General features: G+C 45.6%; 1 pseudogene; it reads left to right on the forward strand.

Moving 5' to 3' along the window:
- The first annotated feature begins 7,813 nt into the window (after nt 1–7,813).
- LOC137752381 (nucleic acid dioxygenase ALKBH1 pseudogene) lies at nt 7,814–8,977 on the forward strand (annotated as a pseudogene).
- The last annotated feature ends 341 nt before the right edge of the window (nt 8,978–9,318 follow it).

The following is a 9,318-nucleotide window of genomic DNA, read 5'->3' on the forward strand; positions in this document are numbered from 1 at the left end:
AAGATTTGACGAACTCAGTTAATAAATTAGACTTGAACATACATAGAACACTGCACACAGCAAATGTAAAAAATCCATTTCAAGCCCATCCAGAACATTTATAAATATAGCTCATATTCTGGGCCATAAAGCAAATCTCACTAAATGTCAAGGGATTTAAATCATTCAGATAATGTTTCTCTGACCACAATATAATTAAGCTTGAAATCAATATAAAAGGAAATCCCCACATATTTAGAAAATTTAAAGACACACTTTTTATAACAAAGAAGAAACCACAACTAAAAACAAACTATTTCTAAAACTGAACAATAATGAAAATATATATTCAAAATCGTAGGAAATTTTTCTAAAATAATACTTATAAGGAAATATATAGCATATACTAGAAAAGAATAAAGGCTTAAAATTAGTTAGGTAAGCATCTACCTCAAGGAGTAAGAATAGTAAATTAAAAGTATATAGCAGAAAAATAATAAAGATAAAAGCACAAGTTAGTAAAGTAGTAAGCAAACTTACAATTAAGAAAATCAACAAAAATCAAACTTGACTCTTTGAAAGACTAACAAAATTGACAAACCTCTGGCAAACTATGAAGGTAAAAGAAAAAGGCACAAATAACCTATGTCAGGTTGGAAAAGAGAAACATTATGCTATAACAGTAATCATATAAAACAGAATATTGTGAACAATTTTATGCCAATAAATCTAAAAATTAATATAATTAAATATCATAAAAGTCCTAGAAAAACATTGCTTACTTAAGCTGCAGTAAGCATTCTAAATGGAAATAAAAATCCTGAACAGTCCTGTACACTAAGTAACTTCTATCTGTAGTCAAAAATCTTCCCACAATGAAAACCCATCACCAGAGAGCGTCACTGGAAAATACTACAGAAAATTCTGGAAAGAAATAATAATTCTAAATTGGCCCAAACTCTTAATGAAGACTCAAACTCATTTTATGAGGCTAGCATAATCTTGACATCAAAACCCAACAAGGCATATGAGAAAGAAAAATTACAGGTTACTCTCTCTCAAGAACACAGAGGCAAAAATTCTAAACAAGATATTACAAACTATACCCAGAAACATATAAAAGGATAATGTTATGATCAACTTAGGTTTAACCAATGCAATGTAGATTTAACCTCAGAAGAAAAATTAATGTAGTTCAAACATTAATAGATCAAAGGTGAAAATTCTAATGATCATTGTATGCAAAAGAGATGTTTGACAAAATTCAATATCCATTCATGGTTTAAAAAAAAAAAACAACTTAGTCAACTAGAAATATTAGGAACTTCCTAAATCTGATGAAGGGTATATACTTTTTTAAAAAACCCTACAGCAAATATTATACTTTAAGGTGAAACTGTCAAAAACTTTCCCTTTGAAATTGGTAGCAAGGTAAGAAAGCCTGCTGTTACTATACCAGCTCTGTATTGTTCTGTAAGACCTAGCCTATGCAGTAAGAAAAGGAAGAGAAATAAAACAGACAAGGATTGGAAAGAAAAAAACAAACCTCATTATTCATAGATGCTATGATGAGTACATTTTTAAAAATTGACAAACTATTAGAATTAATAAGAGAGTTTAGCAAGGTTGCCGGATACAAAAAATCAATGTTAAGACATCATTATGGGGAATTCCCTGGCGGTCCAGTGGTTAGGACTCTCTGCTTTCACTGCCAAAGGCGCGGGTTCAATCCCTAGTCGGGGACCTAAGATCCAGTAAGCCGCAGGGTACAGCCAGAAAACAAACAAACAAACAAAAAGCTAGAAAAACAACCTCTGCCTTAAAAAACCATAAAAAACCCCACATCACTATGCAATACTATACAGTAACCACAATTAGAAAACAAACTTTTTAAAAGGTCACTGTAACAGGCTCTATTCACTATATGATGGCCCCAAATCATCCCAGCTTCCTGGTAGTCACGCCTTTATGTAATCCCCTCCCCTTGTGTGGGCCGCACTTAGTAACTTACTTCTAATGAATAGAATATGGCAGAAATCATGAGATGTCACTTCTGATGTTAGGTTATTAAAAGACTGTGGCTTCCATTCTTGGGTGTTCTCTCTCCCTCTCTCTCAAATCACTTCTTCCCAGGAAAGCCAGTTGCCATGACATGAGGCAGCCCTACAAGTCAAGCTGAGGTAGGATATAGATAGGCCCCAGGCTGAGCAGCTGCAGCTGGTCTCCTGCTGACTCTTTGAGATGGGACACCAGTGGGAACATTGGGCCCTGACTGGGTGCATTCTTGTGGATTTCCCTGCCCAACACATGCACAGAGAAGACCCTCAGTCTAGGGGAAGGACAAAAGGAGAGAGAAGACGCCAGCTGGAATCCATCTTGGCTGAGAGATTCACACCCACACCAGGACCAAATATGGAGATGACTGGCCAGGAAAAAAAAAAAAGGAAAACTGCCCCTATATAAGCAATCTAAGCTGCCCCTACTGGGTGCAACTCAATCTGACTCGCCTGTGTGCTCTTTTACACATATTTTGTTTTTTCCACAAATACTTTGCTTCTTCCACACATACTTTGCTTCTAATAAATGCTTTTATCTTTTTCACAGCCTTGGTCTCTTTGCTGAGTTCTTTCTTCAAAGAAGACAAGAACCGAGGTCCTTCTTCCAGCTTCTCACTGTGGGAATCAAAGCCTTCAGATAAGGCCACAGCCCTAGCCATCAACTTGACTGCAACCTCATAAAAGACCTTAAGCCAGAGCCACCAGCTAGGTTCCTACTCACAAAAACTGGAGATAATAGATGTTTGGGGTTTTGATGCTGAGTTTTGGGATAATTTGTTACATGTCAACAAATAATTAACATAACCACCATCTACAACACTTCAAAATATATCAAGTACCTAGAAGTAAATCTAACCAGAAATGTACAAAATTCAGATAAAATTCTAAAACTTAATTGGGACATCAGAAATAAACTGGCGCACTCACCAATGGTCCCACACATACGTGGCTGCCTGATTTACGACAGAGGCGGCATTTCTGAGAATTGAGGAGAGACTTGACTTTTCAATAAATGGTGCTCAGATGGTTGGGTATCCATATGGGAAAAAAAAAAAATTCGATCCTACTACATACCAGTCACGAAAACCAATTGCAGGTAAATTAAAGACCTAATGGTGAAAAGCTACAAAACTTCTGAGCAACGATATAGAAATATGTCTTCCTGACTTTGAATAAGGGAAGAATTTCTTGGACACAAAAGCACCAGCCATCAGGTAAATGTTTAATCAACTAGAACATATTAAACTGAAGAATTTCTGTTCATCAAAAGACTACAGGGGAGGGAATTCCCTGGCGGTCCAGTGGCTAGAACTCTATGCTCTCATTACCAAGGGCCCTGGCTCAATCCCTGGTCGGGGAAATAAGATCCCACAAGCCATGTGGTAAGGCCAAAAAAATGTTTTAATTAAAAAAAAAAGACTACAGGGGAAAAAAGTGAATAGAAAAATCACAGAGCGGGAAAATATAATTGCAATAGTGTAACTGACAAGGGAGTCGTATCCAGAATATGTAAATATCCCCCAGAAATCAATAAGAACAAGAGGAGAAGGGAGCCTGAGACAAGGGCTTGGGTGTCTAGAAGATGATGCCCGAGGGAGGAGTGAGGGGTGGGGAGAGTGAGACAGGGCAGGCAGACATCCAAATACAAGGGCATTATCAAGGTCACTGCTGTAGGCAGCGGGACCTCCAGGACCTCTGAGGAGCTCCAGAGCTGTCTCCATGGAGGTCAGGAGGTGGGGCGCCTGTTCATCAGCTATCACGCCCCCATTCCAGTCTTTTCCACAGTGTTGGAGAAGACCCTGGGTAGAATGTGGAAAGACTGGCTCTCTGGTGGGAGGTTTGTACCCCGCACAGCGGCCGAAATCAGAGTGACGCTGGCACCAGAGGCATACGCTGCAAACAACCTTATAGAAAATAGAGAAGAGATTTAAATAGACACTTTAAAAGGGGGGAGGGTCCAACCAGCCAATAAATATATGAAGAGATGCTCTAGCTCATTAAATTGCCTTGGAAATGCAACTTACAGTAACAACGAGATACCATTACACACCCAGCAGATTGCCAAAAAATAGCAATGCCGTGTGCACCACCAGAGAGCCATGGGAACACTCATCCAAGCAGAGTGGGACTGTAAATTTATTCAACCACTTCAGAAAACTGGCATCTTCTAGTAAAGTTGAAGATACATATGACCTGTAGCTCAGAAATCCCATTCCCAGATATACAACTTGGAGAGACACGTGTATAAATATGCGCCTCTACGTACATATGAGAATGCTCATCAGAGCATTGGTTACAATAGCCCTAACCTGCAAACATCCCAAACGTCCATCCACAGGAGAATGGGTTCATAGCTTGTAGTGTGGTCACGTACTAGAATGGCATACAGCAATGAACTTGAATAAACTGTATCTACACACAACGACACAGATGAATCCTACACACTTAATGGTAAGTTGAAGAAACATGGGTTTTGTTTACATAAACTTCTAAAACAGGGAAAACCAAAATTATGTTATTCAGAGGTGCAGATATTGGGGGTAAAACTATCAATACAAGTGAGGAAGCGATGCCTGTAAATGTCAGGATGTTTCCATGCTCCGTGCAGGAAGGTGTGGGATGGAGAAAAGAGGCTGGAGGTTTCGGGGGGTGGGGGTTACGTGGGGATTTGCTCTATAATTTTTGTTAAATTGTGTGTAGAGCCTGTGTATCCTCTATAGTTCACATTTTATTAATATTTAACAGTAAAAGAATACATCAATAAAACTGAGGCACACACACGTACCACCTGTTCTCCCTTCGTGGGTTCCCCACCCCAGTTACAGACAGACCACCCACCACCCAGGACCCCAGGTATCAGCCTTGATGACTCCACCCACCACCTGCTGGCCAGTCAAGCAATTCCGTCCTACGGGTCTCCCCTCCCAACGCCCCACAGAGCCTCGCCCCCCCTCCCTCCATTCCTGCCGTCAGCACAACCGTGGGAGGGGTGGCCCACCAGTGTCTCACGTCCACCCGAGAACAACCAGAGATGGCTACTCCTCCCTGGACATTTTTCCAACCTGTTTCCACCCACTGCCAGAGTGACTCTTTGGAAACACCACTTGCATGGGGAACTCACCTGGTCAAAGACCTCCAGTATCTCCCTACTGCCCAAGCTCCAAGATGGGGTCCCTTCTTATCCCTCTGGTTTCTCTCTTGCCCCTCCCACTGCCACCCTGCCCCCCAAGCCCACGTGTCTGCACTCTCTCTTCCTTTTACCACTCCCAATTTCCCCCTCCCCCTTCCCCTGTCCCACTCTACTCAACATGGAGGTCTCAGTTAGAAGTCCCCTCTCATAAGAAACCTTCCTGCCAGGCTGGGTTACACCCCTCACCCTGCCCTAACAGCCCGCCTAAGGAAGCAGCCAAGCCCACAGGCTCCGGGATCCAGGGTCTGGGTCTGTTTGTGTTCCTGCGGCGCGGGTCCCTGTGGTGAAGGACTGAAGCCAGGACCTGCCTGCCTGAGACCGGAGGCCCCCGTTGCTGGGGAGGAAGGTCTGGGGCGCCTCTGACAGGCAGCTTCTCAGCAAAGCATCCCCTGGGCCAGGAAGCCTGGGGAGGGGCCAGGAGCCAGCGGACTAAGAGACCCCATGGGCTCCAATACGAGGACATCAGCAGTGACTACGAGGGGCTGAAGTTGAACCAGAGGCCCTTTCCCCATTTGCCTTCCAGGAGCAACATAAGCCTCTCAGATTTTTGTTGAACTCAAAGACCTTCTCGGGCTTCCCTGGTGGCGCAGTGGTTGAGAATCTGCCTGCCAATGCAGGGAACACGGGTTCGAGCCCTGGTCTGGGAGGATCCCACATGCCGCGGAGCGACTAGGCCCGTGAGCCACAATTGCTGAGCCTGCGCGTCTGGAGCCTGTGCTCCGCAACAAGAGAGGCTGCGATAGTGAGAGGCCCGCGCACCGCGTTGAAGAGTGGCCCCCGCTTGCCGCAACTAGAGAAAGCCCTCGCACAGAAACGAGGACCCAACACAGCCAAAAATAAATAAATAAAATTAAAAAAAAAAAAAAAAAAGACCTTCTCCACAAATGTCGATCCCCATGCAGAGGATGGGAGAGCCTTGGAGTCTAATGTGATATAAAAATTAATAATGAAATGTGACATTTTTGCACCCCCAATTTTGTCCACACACATCATCTTATGTTATCATTGCCTGGTACATCCCTGGTCCCACCAGATGGTGAGCCTGGAGGAGATGGGGGAGAGGGGTGGCGGGAGCAGCAAATGGGCCTCCTCCCTTCATGGGGAACCTCAGGCTGAACAAGCCTGGCTCAATATGGGGTCTTTGTGCATGTGGGATAGACAGAGGGTAGATGGACAGATGTTGGATGTTGGATGGATGGAAGGATGGATGGATGGATGACTGGATAAAAGGACAGATGAATGGATACATGAACAAATGGAAAATAAAGGAATAATGAAGGGATGGACAGACAGAAGGATGAATGGATGAACATATGAGTGAATGAACAAAGAGATAAATGGATGGGTAGATAAAAGAACAGCAGACATTCCCAAAGAGGGATGGAAAAACTTATCAGTTTTCTTATTTAACAGAGGTGGGAAAGCCAAGTCAGGACCTCAGATGCACTCTTGCTGGAAATGCCCCACCTTGCAGTTGGCAGGAATGTGGGAGTGCTCGCTGTCCTCTGCAGGTTGCCCACGGGCTCTGGGACCAGGGAAGAAGGCAGAAGTGGCCAACCATGACCCCTGGTGGTCACCATAGGAATGACCACCCCAGCACCTGACTTGGAGGCCCTGGCGGTGCCCAGCCAGCTGAGGAGCCCACCTTCACCCTGACCCCAGCTGCTGACCTTCTGGCCCTTAGGCTGAGGCTCCCATGTAAATGTTCTTAGACACAGCTCACATCACCAGTGGTGTGAGAGGCGCTGGAGCCGGTGTTCACGCTCTGAAGGGCCTACTCCTGACCAAATCCTGTTAGAAATCACCTAGAGAGAGCTGCTGAGGACATCCGTGAACAGGTGGCTAATAACAGCCCACATTTAAGCACTGCTCATCACGCTGGGCGGTGGGCCAGGCCACTCACACCTTTCTCTCCCTCACAGCAGCCCTGGAAATAGCAACTAGGACGGCCCCCATTTTATAGGTGAGAAAACTAAGTCTCAGAGAGGCCTCAAGAGGATTGCCAAGGTCTGCGGTGAGTGACTGGCAGAGCCAGGATTCGAACCCAGACTGTCTCTGATTCCCTCCCATGCTGGCTCCCTGCCTCCCTGCCAAACCCTGCTGGGACAATAATCATGGCTGACTTCCTGAGCATCCCGGGTGGGTCCCCAAGGGAACACAGACACACACACACACACACACACACACACACACACACACAGCCCCTGCCACTAGAGAACTCGTCATCCAGTGGGGTTGCTCCCATCCCTCCACTGTTCTGATAAGGAAACAGAGGCTGATTTGAATCTCAGCTCCAGCACCGAGTAGCTGTGTGACCTTGGGCAAGTCACTTAACCTTTCTGTGCTTCAGTTGCCTCATGGGTGTAACAAGCATGATAATAATCAAACTTACCTCACAGAGTTGTTGTGAAAATTGAGTTAATATATGTAGGGAGCATTGGGTACATAGTAAGGGTTCCCTCTTACCATTATTAGGAAGAAAATGGGGCTCAGAGAAGGAAAAGCCTGAAAACTCACAGGTGTAGCAATTCCACACTTACTTTCATTGTTTTTCAACAACAGGATGGAGACGAGGCCAGGCAGCGAGATGGGGAAGGTGGCAGTGGCCGTGGGCTCTGTGGCGATGCTGGCAGCGGACCCTGGGGAGGACGACTTTCCGAAGCTTTTCTGCTTCTGCCGGCAGAGCCGCCCCAGGACCGCAGACCTGGGAGGGGTCACTGACTTCTTGGCGGCCCAAGCAGCCCAAGGCACGGAGCCTGGTGCCCCCAGGGTAGTCAAATCTCAGCTAAATGCGTCCCCAGCCAGTGACCACGATGCATACAGAGCAGGACTTCAGCTGGCCAGCAGGTGGCGAGCCTACGGACTGCAAGCCTATCCCGGATTTATTTTTATCCCAAACGCTTCCTCACAGGTCACCAGCGGCATTAGGTGAAGCAGTGCCTTAAGTTATATTCCCGGAAACCCAATGTATGTAACCTGGACAAACATGTGACTAAGAAGAGACCCAAGATTTGTGGGAACAGAGCAAAGAGCTTCTAAGGTATAAAGAAGTGTATAAATGGAGACCCTGAAGTTTATTAGAGAAACTGCACTGGGTGACCCTAGGCTACCATTGTAACTGGGACGGTAAGAAATACTCTGCAGATGACTACACACCTTTCCCTGCTGACCTGACTTTCCTCTCAGAGTAAGTGGACACTGCCTGTGGATTTCAGGGTTTCCGAGCTGAAGCGGGTATCCTGAATTACTATTAGACTCCACGCTGGGAATCCACGTAGATAAATCTGAACTAGATCACTCCAAACCCCTGCTGTCGTTCAGCTTTGGACAGTCTGCCATCTTTCTCCTGGGTGGCCTCAAAAGAGATGAAGCCCCCATCCCCATGTGTATGCACAGCGGTGACGTCATGGTAATGTCAGGTCTCAGCCGCCTGTTGAATCTTGCAGTCCCGAGGGTCCTTCCCAGTCCAGAAGGGGAGAGCCTGCCTTGCTGCCTAGAGACGCCTCTCCCAGCTGACCTCCCCAGAGACTCCATGGTGGAGCCCTGTTCTGTGGAGGACTGGCAGGTGTGTGCCAGCTACTTGAAAGCTGCTCGTGTTGACATGACTGTCGGACAGGTGCTAGCCATAGGTCAAGACTGCCCTTTGGAACCCATGGAGGAGAATAAAAGAGACATCCCCACAGAAGTTTCCTGCCATCTGGATGATGAGAATAGCCAAGAAAAACGAGCTAGGTTAAACCCTGACTGCTGAGACTTAAGAGAGCCCATTCTTTGACTCAGGCAGGTCTCACAGTAAATGACCAGGCTGTTTTGTATTGCCATAGACTTTAGCACTGAGACAAGCCAAAAACAGACCGGGAAAAATTCATCACAGATCACACTGTTGCCTTGGAACGCATCCTGAAGAGAAAACTGATTAAGCACTTTGTTCAGAGAAGTGTTTGACATGGTCCAGTCCTGGTTAGGTTTTGGCACTAACGTATGTGAGAAGTCCGAGGAAGTATGAGCTCCCACCGCAGCCTTCTCAGCCTCGCCATTACCTCTGAGAGACGTAGAAGTGAGTTTCCATGTCTATGGAGTCTTCTTTTTTTT

The sequence above is a fragment of the Eschrichtius robustus genome, chromosome 19 (genome assembly GCF_028021215.1).
Source record: "Eschrichtius robustus isolate mEscRob2 chromosome 19, mEscRob2.pri, whole genome shotgun sequence".
Classification (NCBI taxonomy): Eukaryota; Metazoa; Chordata; class Mammalia; order Artiodactyla; family Eschrichtiidae; genus Eschrichtius; species Eschrichtius robustus.